The sequence below is a fragment of the Tachypleus tridentatus genome, chromosome 11 (genome assembly GCF_004210375.1).
Source record: "Tachypleus tridentatus isolate NWPU-2018 chromosome 11, ASM421037v1, whole genome shotgun sequence".
In the NCBI taxonomy this organism is placed as follows: Eukaryota; Metazoa; Arthropoda; class Merostomata; order Xiphosura; family Limulidae; genus Tachypleus; species Tachypleus tridentatus.
This window is the reverse complement of record NC_134835.1, coordinates 52,494,968-52,513,476: the sequence shown is the minus strand read 5'-3', so window position 1 is coordinate 52,513,476 and position 18,509 is coordinate 52,494,968.

The window sequence follows — 18,509 nt, the reverse complement described above, 5'->3', positions numbered from 1 at the left end:
TGTCCTCCACTAGTACAGTGGTAAGTCTACGGATTTACAATGCTAAAATCAGGGGTTCAATTCCCCTCGATGGACTCAGCAGATAGCCCGATGTAGCTAATCAATAAGAGAAACACACACACATAATGTTCCTATCACTTGATAAAAAATAGAAATACAAAATTAAAATCAAACAACTCCTGAAATTAGATCAGTAACCAACAAATTTTCAAAGATAAAAATAGTGTTTTCTCACAAAAATTCTGTTTTTAATTTATTTTTCAAAAATAATTTGATATTAATATTTAAAAAAGTGTTTTTTTTAATTTCGCCCAAAGCTACACCAGGGCTATCTGCGCCAGCTGTTCCTAATTTAGCAGTGAAAGATTAGAAGGAAGGCAGCTAGTCAACACCACTCACCGTGAACTATTGATCTACTCTTTTACTAATGAATAGTGCGATTGACAGTCACATTATTACGTCCCCACAGCTGAAAGGGCGAGCATGTTTGTTGTGACGGAGATTCGAACCCGCAACTCTCGGATTACGAGTCGAACGCACTAACCACCTGGCCATGCGGGGCTGTTTAAAAAAGTAGCAACAAATATGTAGATTTTTATTGGTATGATTTATGTTCTGGCCCGGCATGGCCAGTAGGTTAGGGCGATTGACTCATAATCCGAGAGTCGGGTATCGAATCTCAGTTACACTAACCATGGTCGCTCTTTCAGCCGTGGAGGCGTTATAATGTTTCGGTCATTCTGACTATTCGTTGGTAAAAGAGTAACTCAAGAGGTGGAGGTGGGTGGTGAGGAATAGCTGCCTTCCCTCTAGTCTTACACTGCTAAATTAGAGACGGCTAGCGTGGATAGACCTCGCGTAGCTTTGCGCAAAATTAAAAAAAAAAAAACAAGCCAAATTTTAATACGCGGAACGTAATGTGACAATTAGTACTTGAAAGAACAAATGCAGAAAAAATGTCACTCTAAATTACCAAGTTTTGTACCTCTATATCAAACTAGTTGTCGCAAAACCAGCCTAAAATAGGAAAATATCACAGATAAACTGGATTCTTATGAATGGAAGTAAGGATAACTGAGCACTTAATTCAAAGTAAAATCAAAATTAACACTCCAACATGGCCAGAGTTCAAAAAATAAAGACGCAAAGAAAAAGAAAATTCAAATTAAGAGAGCCATTTTGACGCTCTGCTGGTCATTGTAACTGAAAATTGGAGTTAGAAAAAAATTGATTGAAGAAGTGACGTCGAATCTAGAAGTTGAGTCAATCATAAGCAGGCAAATAGGTCTGCAGCAGCTTTATCTTTCAATAACTTTGGTGTTAATCAAGAATTAACTCACTAATGAGATAACTTACACCAATTACAGTCAGAAAAGCAAGAAGCGTTTGTAATCATATTTGTGGTTCATGAGACTGAAACTAACGAAAATCCAAAAATTTAGTACCACTTCCGTTGTTTTTTTTCTTTTAGCTTTCCCTTCAGTTATATCAAACCTTACTGCTAAGTAGATATTTAACCATGTGTTTACCAAAGTTTCAATGAATATGATCCCAGACAAAAATAAGAAGACAAAACTAAATATTATCAAAACCATTTATAAAAAACAAAAACAGAATAATTATAATAAAATGTAAAAATATAATGCAGTATAAGAATCTAACATTATGAAATAACTATTCAAAATAACTTTTAAGCAATAGATAAATGGTTGGCCTTACTTAACCTCGCCACGTACATAGATATCATAAAATACAATGACTTGTTTGGAGAAAATAATACAATAGAGTAAAATAAAACCATAGTTACATACCAAAGAAATAATAACAGAAAACAGAAATAAAAAAATCAAATACTTCAAATTGACTAAAAAAATGTCAAAATTCAAACGAGGACTCTGTCTCATTGAGGTCTGTGTCACTAAAATATGTACACAATAAACAATAGCTAAAAAAATCTTAAATTAGTAGAGACATTGTGTGTGCGTTATAAGAGTAATGGTAAAAACCTCACTATTAAGTCAGACAAAAGTAACCCAAGATCTGGTTGTGATGATGTTGGCAGACAACTGTTGATTACCTTTCCACAGTTATTAGAAACAAATAAACATTCTATTCATGATGACGGGAAAAACTCTTGAAGTAAAACTGTAAGACGGCTGATATGGGTATTAAAACTTTAATTAAAATTAACTACAGAACTTAGCAACTGCTTGGTAAGCGGCCTTCTGTTAGTTAGCAAATAGTTTCTCTTCTCTACACCCACTATTCATCTTGGCAAGTTGCTTCATTGTGTTTTTAGTACCAAAGCTCCACTGTAAGCGCACCCACATCTCTTTTTATCAGTATCTACACACATTTTGTTTTTAGGGTGATGATTGCGTGGTGTTCTAGTTCTTGGAAAATAAATACTTGAAGGAGAACTTTTGGTTGATTGGCTGGTTTATAACACTGTTTCAATTCAATTGTCACTTTTTCTATTTCTTGATGCCTCAATCATCTTAATTTCTAGACAAGTCAGAATGACTTCTAGCAATAACCAGTCCTCCAAGTAGTACTGATTCTATATACTTTCTTTGTTTCATTACAAACAGACAGGGAAGTTCTAGTTGGTAGGCTGTGTCAATCATCCGATGGTGTTCCCATTTTTTCAACTTTTTAATTGCTAACTCCTGGTTCAGCCAGTGTTCTAGTAACCCTTCTGACAAGAAAAGGGCTTTTAGTTATCCAAGTGCTCATCATGCATCTGTGAGAAAAGGATCCTTCAAAGGTATATTTGTGGTTCTTAGGGAACAGTATTTTTAGGAATAACATGCAAGTTTTGTATGTAAGATACCATGTATTTTGATTTTTCTTTTCATATACTACTTTCTTGGGGCAAAGTTCGGTGGAATAATCTGTAAGTAGTGTACCTTTCGGAGAATAACGTATAAAACATGAGTTTAACAAAAAAACAATTCTTTCCGGTACGTCTTGTTAGCACAAGGAATACGTTATAACAATTTATTTAAGTTTGTATGTTTCACATCATATGTAAAGTTTTGAAAAAATAAAGCAATTATACGAATGATTCACAGCTAGTTTAATTTGGAATTGCTGCTTTTAATTGCCTTTTGTGACAAGTTAATGAACTTCCCCGTAAAGTTATTTATATTGTTCTACGTCATACTTTTACTAAAGCCAACAATTTTTGAGAAAGCAATATACAAGAACAGTTGTTAAATAGCATATTAATTTCCTTTCAGTATATTTGATTGGAGACTAAGTTCGTTGTATCTTTTGTTGCTTTCTTGCAACAAATGTTTTTGTGTTTTTATCGAAGAAGACCCACACAAATAAAAATTTGTATTTTTATCTGTTCATAATAAATGAAAACTTGGATTTCAAATTTTATTCTTTTATTACTTTTATAATGTTCAAATTATGTTGATGAAGCGCATTTTGAAGTTAGGTTTTCACTTTGGAGCTATCTCGCCGAATTTGTTTCATCTTCTACATAATATCTAATTTTTATGAAGAGTGAAAAAAATTTTTCATAAGTAAATTGAGAAAAACAGTCTCATTCTTATCATAAATAATTAAATTAATTCTAGCAAAATAGATTATATGGGTCTAGTTTTTGATAATGAATATAAAACAACATAATCCATGTAAAAATTATGCGAAATATGACTTGTGGAAGATCTACCACTTTGTTTGAAGTCGCATTCCTTTCGTTGCTATATTTTTGTACGTGTTTCTCTTCCATTTCTGCATTAGTTTAGGGCACAATAATCCGGACCACGTAGTTTAGTTACTTTAATCTAAGACTATTCATCAAAGCATATACTTACATGTGAACAGAAGTATAACAAGTATTTATGTACCATAAAACAGTTTTTATCTGACGTCAACAGAAGAGGACAGACCAACACCTATCTACCTAAGGAATCTGTTTCTGCTTCAAACGTTTCTCTTTCATGTAACAATTGTATCTTAAGAACACCAACATCCGCGCCACATCTTTGTATGCTTGTTCATGAAATTAAAAACTTGATATTTATCAGACACAATACACCCTCGATCATTTCAGTTGGCGGCCACACCCAAGTTATACCATTTTGCACGTGCATTGTTCATACCAACTATTTACGAGTCCACCTCAAAGCCCTGAGGAGCTTTTATTATCATTATTAAAGCTTTCTGCAAATGTAAGTTGAATATAAAGTCAATAACGCATGAGTACCAGTATAAGACTGGGTGTGACATTTTTGAGTCGACATCCAACAGGCACTTGTTGAGGGACCATCGTATAATAAACGTTTCAATTACTAAAATCGTAAGTATAGAACAAAGAATGTTACAGAAGCTAAAGCAATATAAATTAATCCACAAACAAACTATGATAATGATATAATCACTGTTACTTCTTTCGATAAGACTAGAATAAGACAACGTTTGTTATTTGAAACATTATTTGTACCAAACAATCTGCAAGCACTTGTATTCCCAGATAATGTTAATAATGTTGGTATTTAATGAGGTGTTACACATACTACATTACAATAATGCGTAAAGTTAGAGTCCATTTGTGTTTCATAAATAAGAATAAAAATAACATAAGAGCAAATTGCAAAATACAGGAATCCAATATTAATATAAACATTAATTTGCTACTAGTTTAAGAATATTTTTACGAGTACACGGATATTGTTTGAAGTTAAACAAAAAGATACATGATGAGCTATCTGTGCTCTGCCCACCACGGATATCGAAACCCAGTTTCTAGCAGTATGAGTCCACAGACATACCGCTGTGCCATTGGTAGTTAGTACATCAAGAATCCAGATAATTTTTTACTTTAAACCAGTCCGGTTATTTTTCTATTTTACTTCCCCATTTTCCTATTTTACTGTTTTCTAAACATATACTAAGTATGAGTGTGTTTTTCTTATAGCAAAGTAACATCGAACTATTTGCTGTGTTCACCGATAAGAATCAAACCCTTGATTTTAGCGTTGTAGGTCTGTAGACTTACCGTTGTCATAGAGGAAGACTATATAAGTATGAAACCAAATTCTACTCACTAATCCATGTAGAAATGATTGGGTTACTAAAGTGTATAGTTTTCTTAACAGATATGATGATCTTGAGAAACAAATATTTTTAATATGCTCATAACTGAGATAACCCAGCTTAATTTCAGAAACTATTAAAATAGGCAACTTCCATTAACTACTGAAAGATAATTACTGCAACAGTCTCTTATCTTCATAATTTATAACCTTGGACTTGAAGTCCATGCAAAAACTTGACTCTAAAACCGCGTTAATTAACAGGTTATCCAAGTGATGGTTGGGTGCTTTGTAACCACTCTACTGTTTACAGTTTTTAAAACGACATAATCTGTAAATTTACAACGTTAGAAACTGGGCTTAGAAATTCGAGATTGGTAGAACATAGATAACTAGCTCATCGCGTAGCTTAACTTCAAACAAACAATTTTTTCACGATATTTCTTGACACTACACTGTGTATTTTCATTTATTTACATGTTACTTTTGTTTAGTTCTTACAGTACTTATGAAAAGAAAATGGATGTCAGAAAAAAATATTTCTGTAGAACTGGCATTATAAGAATAGAGTGCAGGAGATGAAAGTATTGTGTTGATCTATATTGAATTGAATGTAATTTGCTACATTGTTAACTTACAGAAATGCCACACTGTTTGGTTTGAGTCTTGGTGAGCTGATCGGTGTGATTCAGTGCCACGAAACTGCTCCCCATTACTTTTAGCTGCATCTTGGTGAGCAGTTTGATGTGCTTCTACATTTCAGATGTGTTCCTGGCTTCTTTTCACTGGATTTTACCGCGTAACTTGGTGAGCCAACCTATCTCTTTTTTTTTCTTTGTTTCTGGAGCTTCTATTTTGATCTTTCATTTTCTTTTATAAGCTTTATTGGGAACATCCCATTATGATACTGAACATTCGTGCGAAGTTTCATCCAAATTGGAATGAAACTGTGATGGGAAATTTTGCGATCAGACGGACATTAACCTCTTATATATATGTGTGTGTGTGTTTGCGTGTAGATCAAAAAGTGACAAGATTTCGGGTACAAGATTGCTGTAAAGTACAAAGTACAGTATAAATACAATGCAAATATGAAGTAGCACAAAACTATTACGTGCAGTATAACTGTTAACTTGAAATACCATAAACGCAGACAAATAGGCTAATAAAGTACAAGTACTGCTACAATAGGTTAAGTTCAAGGCTAATTGTAGCTCAGGGGGCCTTCTATAAACACCTTTCTATTGCCTGACATATTTTACACTTGTTGATGTCTTTCAAACAACTTCTAATTTTTTTTCGTTGTAAAATTGACAAGTCCCTAGAATAGTCAGTTATGTACTTTAAAGTCGCTTCCTCATAGGGAGTAACTTGGTTCATCTTCCTAATCATTCTGTATAAGATCATATATTTCAAAATCATACCTGCGTATCACAAACATTTCTAGAACCACTAAGAAGTGCGTGCTACGTGATATTTTGTGACATATAAAATTGATGTTTCATGTAGTTTCCTGCTGATTTTATTTCATGTCACATGAACAGTCTCTTATATGCAGCTGTTGAACAGTAGGATTGTTAGTACAACTAAGTGCAAGATGGCAAAACAGCATTCTGAGTAATTCCTAGACAATGTAGTTTCCTGCTGATTTTATTTCATGTCGCATGAACAGTCTCTTATATGCAGCTGTTGAACAGTAGGATTGTTAGTACAACTAAGTGCAAGATGGCAAAACAGCATTCTGAGTAATTCCTAGACAATGTAGTTTCCTGCTGATTTTATTTCATGTCGCATGAACAGTCTCTTATATGCAGCTGTTGAACAGTAGGATTGTTAGTACAACTAAGTGCAAGATGGCAAAACAGCATTCTGAGTAATTCCTAGACAATGTAGTTTCCTGCTGATTTTATTTCATGTCGCATGAACAGTCTCTTATATGCAGCTGTTGAACAGTAGGATTGTTAGTACAACTAAGTGCAAGATGGCAAAACAGCATTCTGAGTGATTGTAACTTAATTTATATGTCAAAAGATAGTTCAAGGATAGTGAAAATGTTTTACGTCAAATTTCATATGTTCTTTACCCAATGATTTCTATTAAATAGAAAATAAAATTTTCTGTTTCTATGAGAAAAGGCTGTCAACATGATTTACTGGATTATTGTGATTTTTAGCCAATATGCTTCCAGAATTGAATTAATCAAAAAGTCTGTCTCTCAGATGTTCTTACACATTTATTTGGGGTTCACGGTTAAGGAAGTTTTTATTACAAAATTATATTAGCTTCCACACTTAAACTTTAAGTCTGCTCTGCATAGTTAACTTCCATTTCTTGCTTCTTTCATTAAATGTACATTGATTGTGAATTATTTCCCAGGTGTAAGTCTTCTTATTTTATGTAATTTGTGCAAGTCAATAATGAACTGTCGTTAAATATATTCACTATGTTTAATTTTTAATTTTTTCATTTGCAAAAGTGCTTCAAACGAGACTTATCATTCACCATATGTCAAGTACGACAGACGTTTTACATTTTTCTTTGTTGGAGTGAGAAAACGAAATCTGCAAATGTTTTGCAATATATTAGAACAAAACTCTTTCAATTTATATCGTTACAAAAAAGGATCATAGCAGTTCTCTCAACGTCTCACAGTTTTTATAGGCATATTCTAACCAAGTTTGCTCTTTCTTATTATTTCATACCATTAATATACAAGTAGTCAACATACGCCCTTCAGTAAAAGAGTAGCCCAAGAGTTGGCGGTGGAACGTGATGACCAGCTGCCTTCCTTCTAATACACTGCTAATTTAGGGACAGCTAATAAAGATAGACTTTTTGTAGCTTTCCGCGAAATTCAAAAAACAAACAAACAATATTTAGAACAGTGTACTCATAATAATCATATAACTTTTGTAAATGCTCAGGAAAAAATACAGTGGGAAAAGCATTATTTTTAGACGAACATTTGCTCTATCAGAACGTCTTCAAAAATGTTTAGAACACAACCTACGGTCTGTTGCTTGATACCTCTTGTGTCTCCAAATATTTACAATTCATTTTTTAATATTTCGGATTGTCTCCATGGAAAGCAGTACGAAGTGCATTAAATCGATTAAGTTGACAACTGCCATATCACAATAAAAGCAAAAGAGAAATCCGAACTTGTAATGAAAGTTATATGTGCTTATGGACTATTGTTACAACTTCATGCTTCACACGTTGATATTTTTACATTAGATACAGGCTACAACCTGAAACGTCTAGACGACATTACGGCTTAGCAAATAAAAGTACTTTATAACTTCTGGTGACTTCACATGGAACTGTCAATGCTTATTCCAATTCAGTATAAATATTAGTGGTTATGAAAGAAGAATGAATATTATAAGACGACAGCGTCGTCTAGAATTATTAATATCACATGTTCCTACCACCTGACTCAAAAGAAACATTTATAACAACTTTGGTGATTTCACATGAAAGTGTTAATGCTCATTTCAATTCAGTATAAAGATTAGTGATTGATAAATATCATAAGAATGCAGCGCCGTTTGTAATTATTAATATCACTTGTTCATTATACCTGACTCAAAACAAACACTTTCTTGTTTGTTTGTAATTAAGCACAAAACTACACAAAGGACTATGTGTGCTCTGTCCACCATGGGTTTGAAACCATGTTTTCGGTATTTTAACTTTGCAGACATACCGCTAAGCCACTGTGGGGCAAATTCTTTTTTGGAGCTTATTAAGCATACACACCAATCCAGTTACGAACAAGTAAATTAGAATTAATAATGGTTGACTTTTTCTTTGCACTCCCAAAATTTCTTTAGGAAATTACATGATTTCTTTACATTTTTTATTTACGGGTTATTCTACAAGATAAGAATAGCTCATCTAAGTTTATTTCTTTACAGTTAAATACAAAGCTTTACAGTAGGCTATCTATGCTGTATTCACAGGAAGGATCGAACTCCGAATTTTAGCATTGTTATTTCTTAAGCTTGTTGGTCGGTTACCAGGAAATTTTTTTATGTAGTAGCAACATTTCTAATAAAAAAACATATACACTGAAATCAACATGTCTAATTCTTTTTTACCATATCACACGTACTTTAAACATTTGACATTTTATGCTCTAAGTCATAAAACAATAATTACTACTTCCAGTTTAAAGTTCTAGAACAAATTACAGTCTTCAGGTTTATACAAATTTCGTAAATTTGTCATTGAACAAATAAAAACAAATAAAATTGTGCTAGCAAATTTCATTTGTTTTAATGAATTCCACCTTCACCCCCCATTGTCCTCTGAAGCTTTAGCCCAGAGTGCACGTGTTCCTGTCACCAGAGCTTGTGCTCATTAATCTTGAAAGGTGTGAGGGCAGCCTGTCTTTGTTTTTATACGTTGAGACCACCTGGCAGACGACAAGTTCGGTTTGATGGAGTTCCGTATTTTTTTTATTTCTTATCGCTATTTATGAATTATAACAAAAACAAATCAGCAGGAACAACTAGATATAGGCAAAAATGATAAAATATTCTATTCTTCAGTTAAAGGTCAAATGTAAATTAAGTGTCTTTTCCATATATTCCTTTTTAACACTGCACTATAACAATCACAGTCATTTTTCAAACTTCGAACTTTTTATTATTACCAACATTTTATACGGTATGACATTGACCTCATGACATTCATCTTTAAGGCTGTAGCTAAGAGCGAAGCTTGCTACGGGTTTTTTTGTGAGCTTTATATTAATATTTTGTGAACGAAGTATGTTCTTTTTCAAATATACTTTGTCAAATACAGTAATGACAAACTTTTGTCAGACAAAATAGTTCAGTTAGTGAAAGTGTTAAAAATGCTTAATGGAAAAGTATAATGAAGCTCTTGTGTACATTAAAATGATAAATTTGACTAATGTGTGCAAAGCATTTATAACAAAATTAGGAAGCGTGAAATATTTATATCACTCAATACAACCAACTTTTTGGTATAACTCCATAACATGTTTATTAGCTTTCACGCTCTTTTAAGAAATATTTATCAGGGGAGAGGCATCGTTAGCTTGTTAACTAATAATTGTCACTAAAGCCTAAAACCTGTTGAAATTAGTTTCCACTACATGTCAGATAATTGTTTCCCTTTAAGTTCCCAGGTGGCTTTTACATGAATTTTTGCATTTTGCATCATTCATAAACTTTAACTTATAATTAATAAAATTATGTTTTGAAAACTATTTTGTCTTGTGTAGAAACCAACCTAATGTAATAAGTATTGATTATTGGTAATACATACTGTAAATTCTATGTAAACTCATTATTGATAGAAATATCAATCAAATATATTCTTCACGCTCAAGCTTCTAGGAATCAATGAGTAGAATAGTGTTTATTACCCAAATATGGGGCCTGGCATGGCCTAGCGCGTTAGGACGTGCGCTTCTTAATCTGAGGGTCGCGGGTTCGCGCCCGAGTCGCGCCAAACATGCTCGCCCTCCCAGCCGTGGGGGCGTTATAATGTGACGGTCAATCCCACTATTCGTTGGTAAAAGAGTAGCCCAAGAGTTGGCGGTGGGTGGTGATGACTAGCTGCCTTCCCTCTCGTCTTACACTGCTAAATTAGGGACGGCTAGCACAGATAGCCCTCGAGTAGCTTTGTGCGAAATTCCAAAAAAAAAACAAACAAACATACCCAAATATGGAAACCTTTCCGAGCGATTTACACTTCAAACCAACGATTTCAGCTAGAATTAACTTGGAATCCAGTAACTTCTAAATACGTACTCGAATTATCCGTCAATGAACACTTTTAAGTACTTTTGTGATGATCAGATATCAACCGCTGTCATTCTCAGAACATAAAAATAATAACAATAATAGTCCAATGCAGACGAGGCCTTTCGCACAATACCAGGGCCCACCAGATCGGTTGGGATACAACAGACACACTAGAACAGTTGTTATGATGTGATCAAGGTAAGTAGATAAAGCGTAATACTTATCAGTTTATTTCATAACACATAAAAATTAGAATAGAGCGAATAACACAATAGTGTTTGTTTATTTATTTTAACATAAATTATTTGTAATTATTATTTCTGTACAAATATAGTTTACTTATCTTTTTGAAGAAATGGTGGACAGGCACTATCGTTTTATTCCCTGAATAAGTCACCGCGTCAAATTTAATTACACTATGTAACAAAAATTTCACTTTTTCTTGTTCCTGGGCAGAGAGTGTTATTTTCCAATTGCTTATGCCAAAAGTAAATGGAAAAGACCTATTTTTCTCTTCAAACTTTGCTTTTGTGATCTAGGTAATGAAATTTTCAAATTTACCCATTTTCCAGAACATTCCAGGTAGATTCAGTGCTCAGTAGCTGATAGAGAATTTTTTGAACTTACAAGAGTTTTCTAGGATGTTGTAGAACTTACGAAAATTTTCTTCAACTTTCCATAGTAATATATATATACAGGGGCTCACCACTCACCACTTCAGTTTAGTTCTAGCTGCCTAAGCGAATACATAGGCCTATCTGGCTTTTCAGAGGTGGCATCAAGAAGCTGCAAGCATTCTCCAGACGCATTCTGCTATGTAACTGTACTCTATGACAGCACCTGCTAAAATGTATGAAGCCTACAAGGCATATTTCAGCATGCCTGTCGGGGATCAAGACAAACCCTGGGCAACTCATTTTATATGCGAGCACCGCAAAAAATCTCTAAAAGGTAAGACAGACAATTTTTGCTTACTTGAATAGTAAGACTTTATCTTATACAAATTTTAGACCTTTAAAAATTTAAATATCTTTTAATTTCCAATAGTATAGAAAAATATCACATATAAAATATTTTGCATGAACCTCTTACACATTAGTTGTGGATGAAATAAATTTATTCTTCATAATAACAATTTTATTTTGCTCTTTTACAGAATGGTACAGAGGGGAAGAAGAGGGCCATGAATGTTACTATTCCAAAAATTTGTCGTGAACCCACTTACCACTCAAGCAATTGCTACTTCTGCATGGTGTACCCTTACAAACGTCGAGCTGGCAAGAATGCATTTGTTATCATGTATTTTCCGTCATCCATCTCTCCAGTGCCACACTTCCCTGAGCTCCCTGTACCCACTCTGCCAGAGAGAAAGCAGCCATCCTAAGAGGGGAGTAGCAAATCAGACTAAGAGGTAGACATTGAAAATCCAGATTACAATTTCAGAGGTGCAGCTAGTGAGAGAAACCCATTCTACCCAAACCAAAGAGACCTCAATGACTTGATCAGGAATTTTGGTTTAACAATGTCGAATGCCGAGCTTTTGACATCTAGATTCAAAGAGTAAGATTTATTAGATGAAAGTGTGCAAGTCGCAAGTCAGAAGAAGCGTCACCTACATTTTTCAAGCTTCTTCACTCGTCAAGATTGGCTCTACTTCTGCCACAATGTATCGGATCTGTGCGAGGCAATTGAAATTGTCTGTAACCAGAACGATAACCAGGCGCCTCTTCATTGATAGCTCATCCAGAAGCCTCAAAGCTGTGCTGCTCCATAACAAGAATAAGTATCCGTCTCTTCCCCAGGCTCATTCGGTGCACCTCAAAGAGGAATACAACAACATGAAGACCTTGCTAGAAGCCTTGAAGTATGATGAATATGGCTGGGAGGTTATCGGAGACTTCAAATGGTAGCATTTCTGATGGGTCTCCAAGGAAGCTTGGCCAAGTGTTCCTATTATCTATGCCTTTGAGACAGCAGAGACACGGGAGCGCACTACAACAGGAAGCTTGTTTGTTTGTTTTTGAATTTCGCACAAAGCTACTCGAGGGATATCTGTGCTAGCAGTCCCTAATTTAGTAGTGTAAGACTAGAAGGAAGGCAGCTAGTCATCACCACCCACCGCCAACTCTTGGGCTACTCTTTTACCAACGAATAGTGGGATTGATCGTAACATTATAACGCCCCCACGGCTAAAAGGACGAGCATGTTTGGCGCGACGGGGATGCGAACCCGCGACCTTAACACGCTTGGCCATGCCGGGCCCTACAACAGAAAGCACTGGCCGCAACGAAACGAGTTCTCTGTAGGGAGGCACAAAGTCAAGTGTGAGCCACTAGTGGATCTTCAGAAGGTGTTGTTCACACCATTGCACATAAAATTGGATCTTATGAAACAGTTTGTCACAGCTCTTGATAAGGAGTCTGTAGCCTTCAAGTACTTTCGAGACTTTCTCTCTAAGCTGTCTGAGGCAAAGGTCAAAGCTGGTGTCTTCGTTGGATCACAAATAAAGATTCTGGAGTGCACAGAATTCCACAAAAAGCTCAGTAAGAAGGGAAAAAAAAGCTTGGAGCAGCTTTTTCGCAATGGATCGGGGCTTCTTGGGCAATTACAAGGCCGAAAATTATGTGGAACTGGTTGAGGCTCTGGTAAAGAACTAGGCAAAAGGAGCTGCAGGATGTCTCTGAAAGTCCATTTTCTTAACGCTCATCTTGATAAATTCAAGGAGCACATGGAAACCTACTCAGAGGAGCAAGGCGAGCGCTTTCACCAAGAGATACTGAACTTTGAACTCCACTACCAAGGAGCGTATAAAAAAAACATGATGGGAGACTATATTTTGGGGCTGGTACGTGAAAGTGATTTAAATTACAGTCACAATCTCGAAAAGCTACTCACTTCTAAACATTTTTGTTCATTTTTGTATAACTTTAGTATAAATACGTTTAAATCTTGATTCATATGTTGTTTTATTCAGACATTATGTAAATAAAAATATGCAAATTTGCCCGTATTTACATAGAAAATAGGTTACTTTCTAAATTTCATTATCCAGGTCACAAAAGCAAAGTTTGAAGGGAATAATGGCCATTTTCCGTACTTTTACAACATAAGCAATCAAGAAATAACACCTACTATCCAGGAACATAGTTACATAGTGTTATTAATCAGTTACTGCTTGAAGTTTTCTTTTATCACTAATTAGTGTCTGTCGTAATTTTGGTTGTTATCATAATGTCTTTTTCAGGAGTATTTAGTTGCAGGAGCCGATATTCGACCCTTCGTTTTCTTATTGGCAAAGCTGGTTCACTATCTACTCTTTGAAGTCTTCCTCGAACCAGTTAACTATCTGAATTATTTCGAATAGGGGATATCCAAATTTTGGTGTTTTCTATGTTAGTTTGGCAGCGCGTGTCATCAGTTAGCTGGACGTAAAAAGAGTCTTTTGTTGTTCATTATTTAAATATTATTGAGTTTTATTATATGGTCTTCTTCAATGATATGAAATATTTTTACAATATCCTAGCAAGCAATAAACTCTTCAGGAGTGGATATCTGTAACTCTGATGTTGCTTTCTATTACACGATTGCTCTGAGTAGGAAAATTCGAAAATAACTTTCTTCCTTATAGTGTTTCACATTAGTTTATTTTTCATATAAGTATGTCGGAATATTCTTAAGACATAATGATCAGACAAGTTAGAATCTTGAATCTCCATTATGCTCCTGGATTCTGACTTTTGTTGGCCAATTTGTCTCCCCAGTATATTGGATTACACGTTTACAATGGATGTTTGAAGTGGCATTTTTGCTCTTCATTGGTTCTTGCTTCTTAATACTGTTCCAACTTTAAGCTGTTTGCATGTATTCTGTATGCTTTCGACAATAAGATAATACGTCTCTGTGTCTGTAATTGTGTTATTGCTTTTTCTTGGGGTTTATTTTATACCTTTATTAAATATACAGGCTATTATTTGTTAAAGAAGTGTATAGTAATGCATGTTTCTTCCTTCCTTCTGCTTAGCATCTTCCTTATTAGAAATTCTGTTAATTCCGGAGACTAGGCAGTTTATGACATCCGTTTAAAAACTAGTGAGGTAATCTGAACTTCACAAAGTATTTACCACTATAAGTAGGTTTCTTAGAAAGTCCTGCGTCTACAATTATTTATGTTCCTTATTTATTTCTTTAATGAGTTATCTTATTGGATGTTGTTCGTTTAGGTGGTTCATGTATTCTGTAACCTTCTATGTTACGTACTTGAACTAAACCCTTGGTCTTAATGTATCTGTTTTGATAGTGTTATCTTCAAAATGCTCCACACAGAGGTTATAATGTATTGTTCTTAAGCCTACTGATTAGACACTTTTGTTGTCGATAATATTTATCTTCATATTGAAAATATGCTGAGTTGATACGGAAATTTCTTAATTCTATCGTTATAAAGATAATCAAATGGATCCGTTCCTTGAAAGTTTTATGAAGCTATTGTCAAGGTATATATATATATATATAGTAGAAATCGATATATAAATTGAATTTTACCAGTACAAAAATATTCAGCTTCATTTATAAAAGCTTACAGTGTTACCAGGCATATTCATCCTTCTAAACCTGTGTAAACCACAATTCTTAAATTCAGGATAAAATCCCACTACTGGTCCTAAACATTTTGCTCAGCTAGTCTGCTTGCCCTTTCTTTACAATGATATCTTCTCAAATAACACAATTACTCTTGTAAGGTAGAGCTGTTCAAGCTTTCCTATTTTGTAACATTAAATGTTGTTTATAATATTCTTAGTTACCTTTTGGCCACAAAGTTTTTTATGTATGCCAATTTGTTTGAAGTCTATGACTTTGTAAGGCCATTAAAGTCCAATGAAACAAGTCCACCGTCCCTCGGTAGGACAGAAGTAAGTCTACGGATTCAAAACCCTAAAAAAACCAGGGGTTCGATTTCCTTCGATTAACACATTCAACAGTCTAATGTGACTTTGTTACGAAAAACACAATCAAATAATACTTTTGTAATATCTTAGCAAGCAATAAACTCTTCGGGATTGGATATCTGTAACTCTGACGATCATTTCTGTTAAAAGATTGTTTTGAGCAGAAAAAATTAGAAAATAACATTTTCGTTATAATATCACACAACGGTTTGTTTTTCCTATAAGTATGTCGGAATATTCCTTAGAGGTAATTATCAGACTAAACACAATTCACAGCACGGTCACAAAATCAAATGAAAACATTAAAAACATAAAAAGTAAATGTTTGTTTCTATTAGATTATTATTAACATGCAAAGAAAATATTAACGTTTCGGTTTTCAACATAAAGAAACGAAATACTACAGTCTGTGTAATTGTATTATCATACATAATATTTTAATTATAATTATTATTTTTAATAATTACTCTTAAACTAGTGAGATAATTAGTGTGTAATAACTTTTATAAACAAAATAATGAGAAAACTTCATGAACAATTATATACATATTTAGTAGCCAAAAACTAATTGAAACGTCAAGCTTTGAGGACAGAGAAATGTTTATTTGTTGTTACGCAATAGGCTTTCTTCGTTGTGCTCACAACGGGAATCGAAACTTAGCTGTTAGTGTAATAAGTCAAGAGAAAAACGAATACAGGTATCTATCACTCATTATAATTGAGTTTTTTGTAAGTGAGCGAAGATATGTTTGCTCTGATTGTAAGACTGAATCACTGATTTTGATACTGATCTAAATAGCTTATTTCTGTTCATTTTAAAGTTGGTAATTACACATGAGTAAGTTAAGACACGGTATAACTTTATCTCAATAAAACATTTGTGTAATTTTAACAACTTACGACATTAGTCTAACATAGCTTTTTCACCTAGTTTTCTCTGAAAACATGTCTGATCAACTTATACAATTATGTAGAAATAAACGATTATCTATATGCGCGAATTTTCGTTCCTCTATAACATCAAAGGTTTTCCTATTAAAAAATTAACTAGTGGATTAAAAATATTTATTAGTATGCAATATTCTTTTTCTTCAACAAGTTTATGACAAGTTTACTATTTATGGTCTAGAAAGTTCAAATTATTTAAGTATTTGAAGACCGGGTATCAAACAAAAACTTAGTCTCATTTTAATAAAAAATAAAATAAAAGAAAATTAGCTATGACTAACAACTTCCCAAAAGTCCCAAAAACTCAGACTAAGAAATCAGTTCTTACGTATTCAAAGAGTTTAAGTAACAACGTTTATTTATTTTGTACAGCCATGCTTACAGAATTAATAAACATTTACTGCAATATATCTCTATGATACTTCAAAAACATGACACTGAAGTGTATGGCACTAGATCACGGATACTGTAGCCAAATTGAATATCTATTTATATATAAACTTAAATTAACCTTCTAGTGCTTATACACACTTCACTTAACGTTTTATAACAAGAAAGACACACGTGGCTACATTTTTCATCTTCAAGAAAAACAATAGTAATTTCTAAATGAAAATGTATTTTAAACTCAGACTGTAATGAATTAAATATTTTACCAAAGTTATCCCTTATTGTTTCAAATGTAAATTAACACACAAGTATATATATATATATGTATACATACATACAAAAAACAACAACATTACTTTCAAATAACATGGCTCTTGAGTTAGCCAATGAAATAATGATGTCCTTGGAACATACTCAGAATAAAACAGACAGACAGTACTTGATCACATTTAAAATGTTGACAGTGTCTCTTGTTGGTCTATAGTTTTTAAACGTCGTTCCGAAAGTTTGGTTGTGGTCAGGTGTAACAGCATAACAGAAATGTTACCTTTTACCAGCAGCGTTAAAAAAGAAATGTTTGGTGCATTGTGTAAATACGTTTATTTTGTTTGTTTGGAAATTTCGCACAAAGCTACTCGAGGGATATCTGTGCTAGCCGTCCCTAATTTAGCAGTGTAAGACCACCACCCACCCCACCGCCAACTCTTGGGCTACTCTTTTACCAACGAATAGTGGAATTGATCGTCACATTATACACCCCCACGGCTGGGAGGGTGAGCATGTTTAGCGCGACACGGGCGCGAACCCGCGACCCTCGGATTAGGAGTCGCACGCCTTACGCGCACGCCGTTTATTCTGAATGAACTAGCAAAGTTACACAAAGGGCTATCTGTACTCTGTCTACTACTAGCCTTAAGTTCTACTGAGGGGGGGGAGATTTGGTCATGATGTTAAGGAAACGTATAGGTTTAAAAACCAATTAAAGACAAAAATAAAAACCCTGAAACTCGAGCACTTTCGAAAAATGAACCTGATGAAGAAACGCCACTTTTTGAAAAGCGCTCGAATTATACAGGATTTCGAATAATTTGATGGTACCATTAAGTTCTGATCAAAGTAAATGACGAAATTTTACGCACATATTGTTTTGGATGAGCGAATTATTTATGTAGAAAAAGAAAAGAAAATTAGCCGTGACTAACAACTTCCCAAAACTAGTGATAACTGTGTTTTCCTGTAATGACAACATTGCCTTTAATTAAAATGGCTCTTGAGTTGGTTTGTAAAATAAAGATGTCTTTGAAACATACTCAGGATAAAAGTAATTGATGAAATTTAAAAATTTTGATTTCTTTGTCCAATTTCATTAGTTCTCCACACTATTATGACTC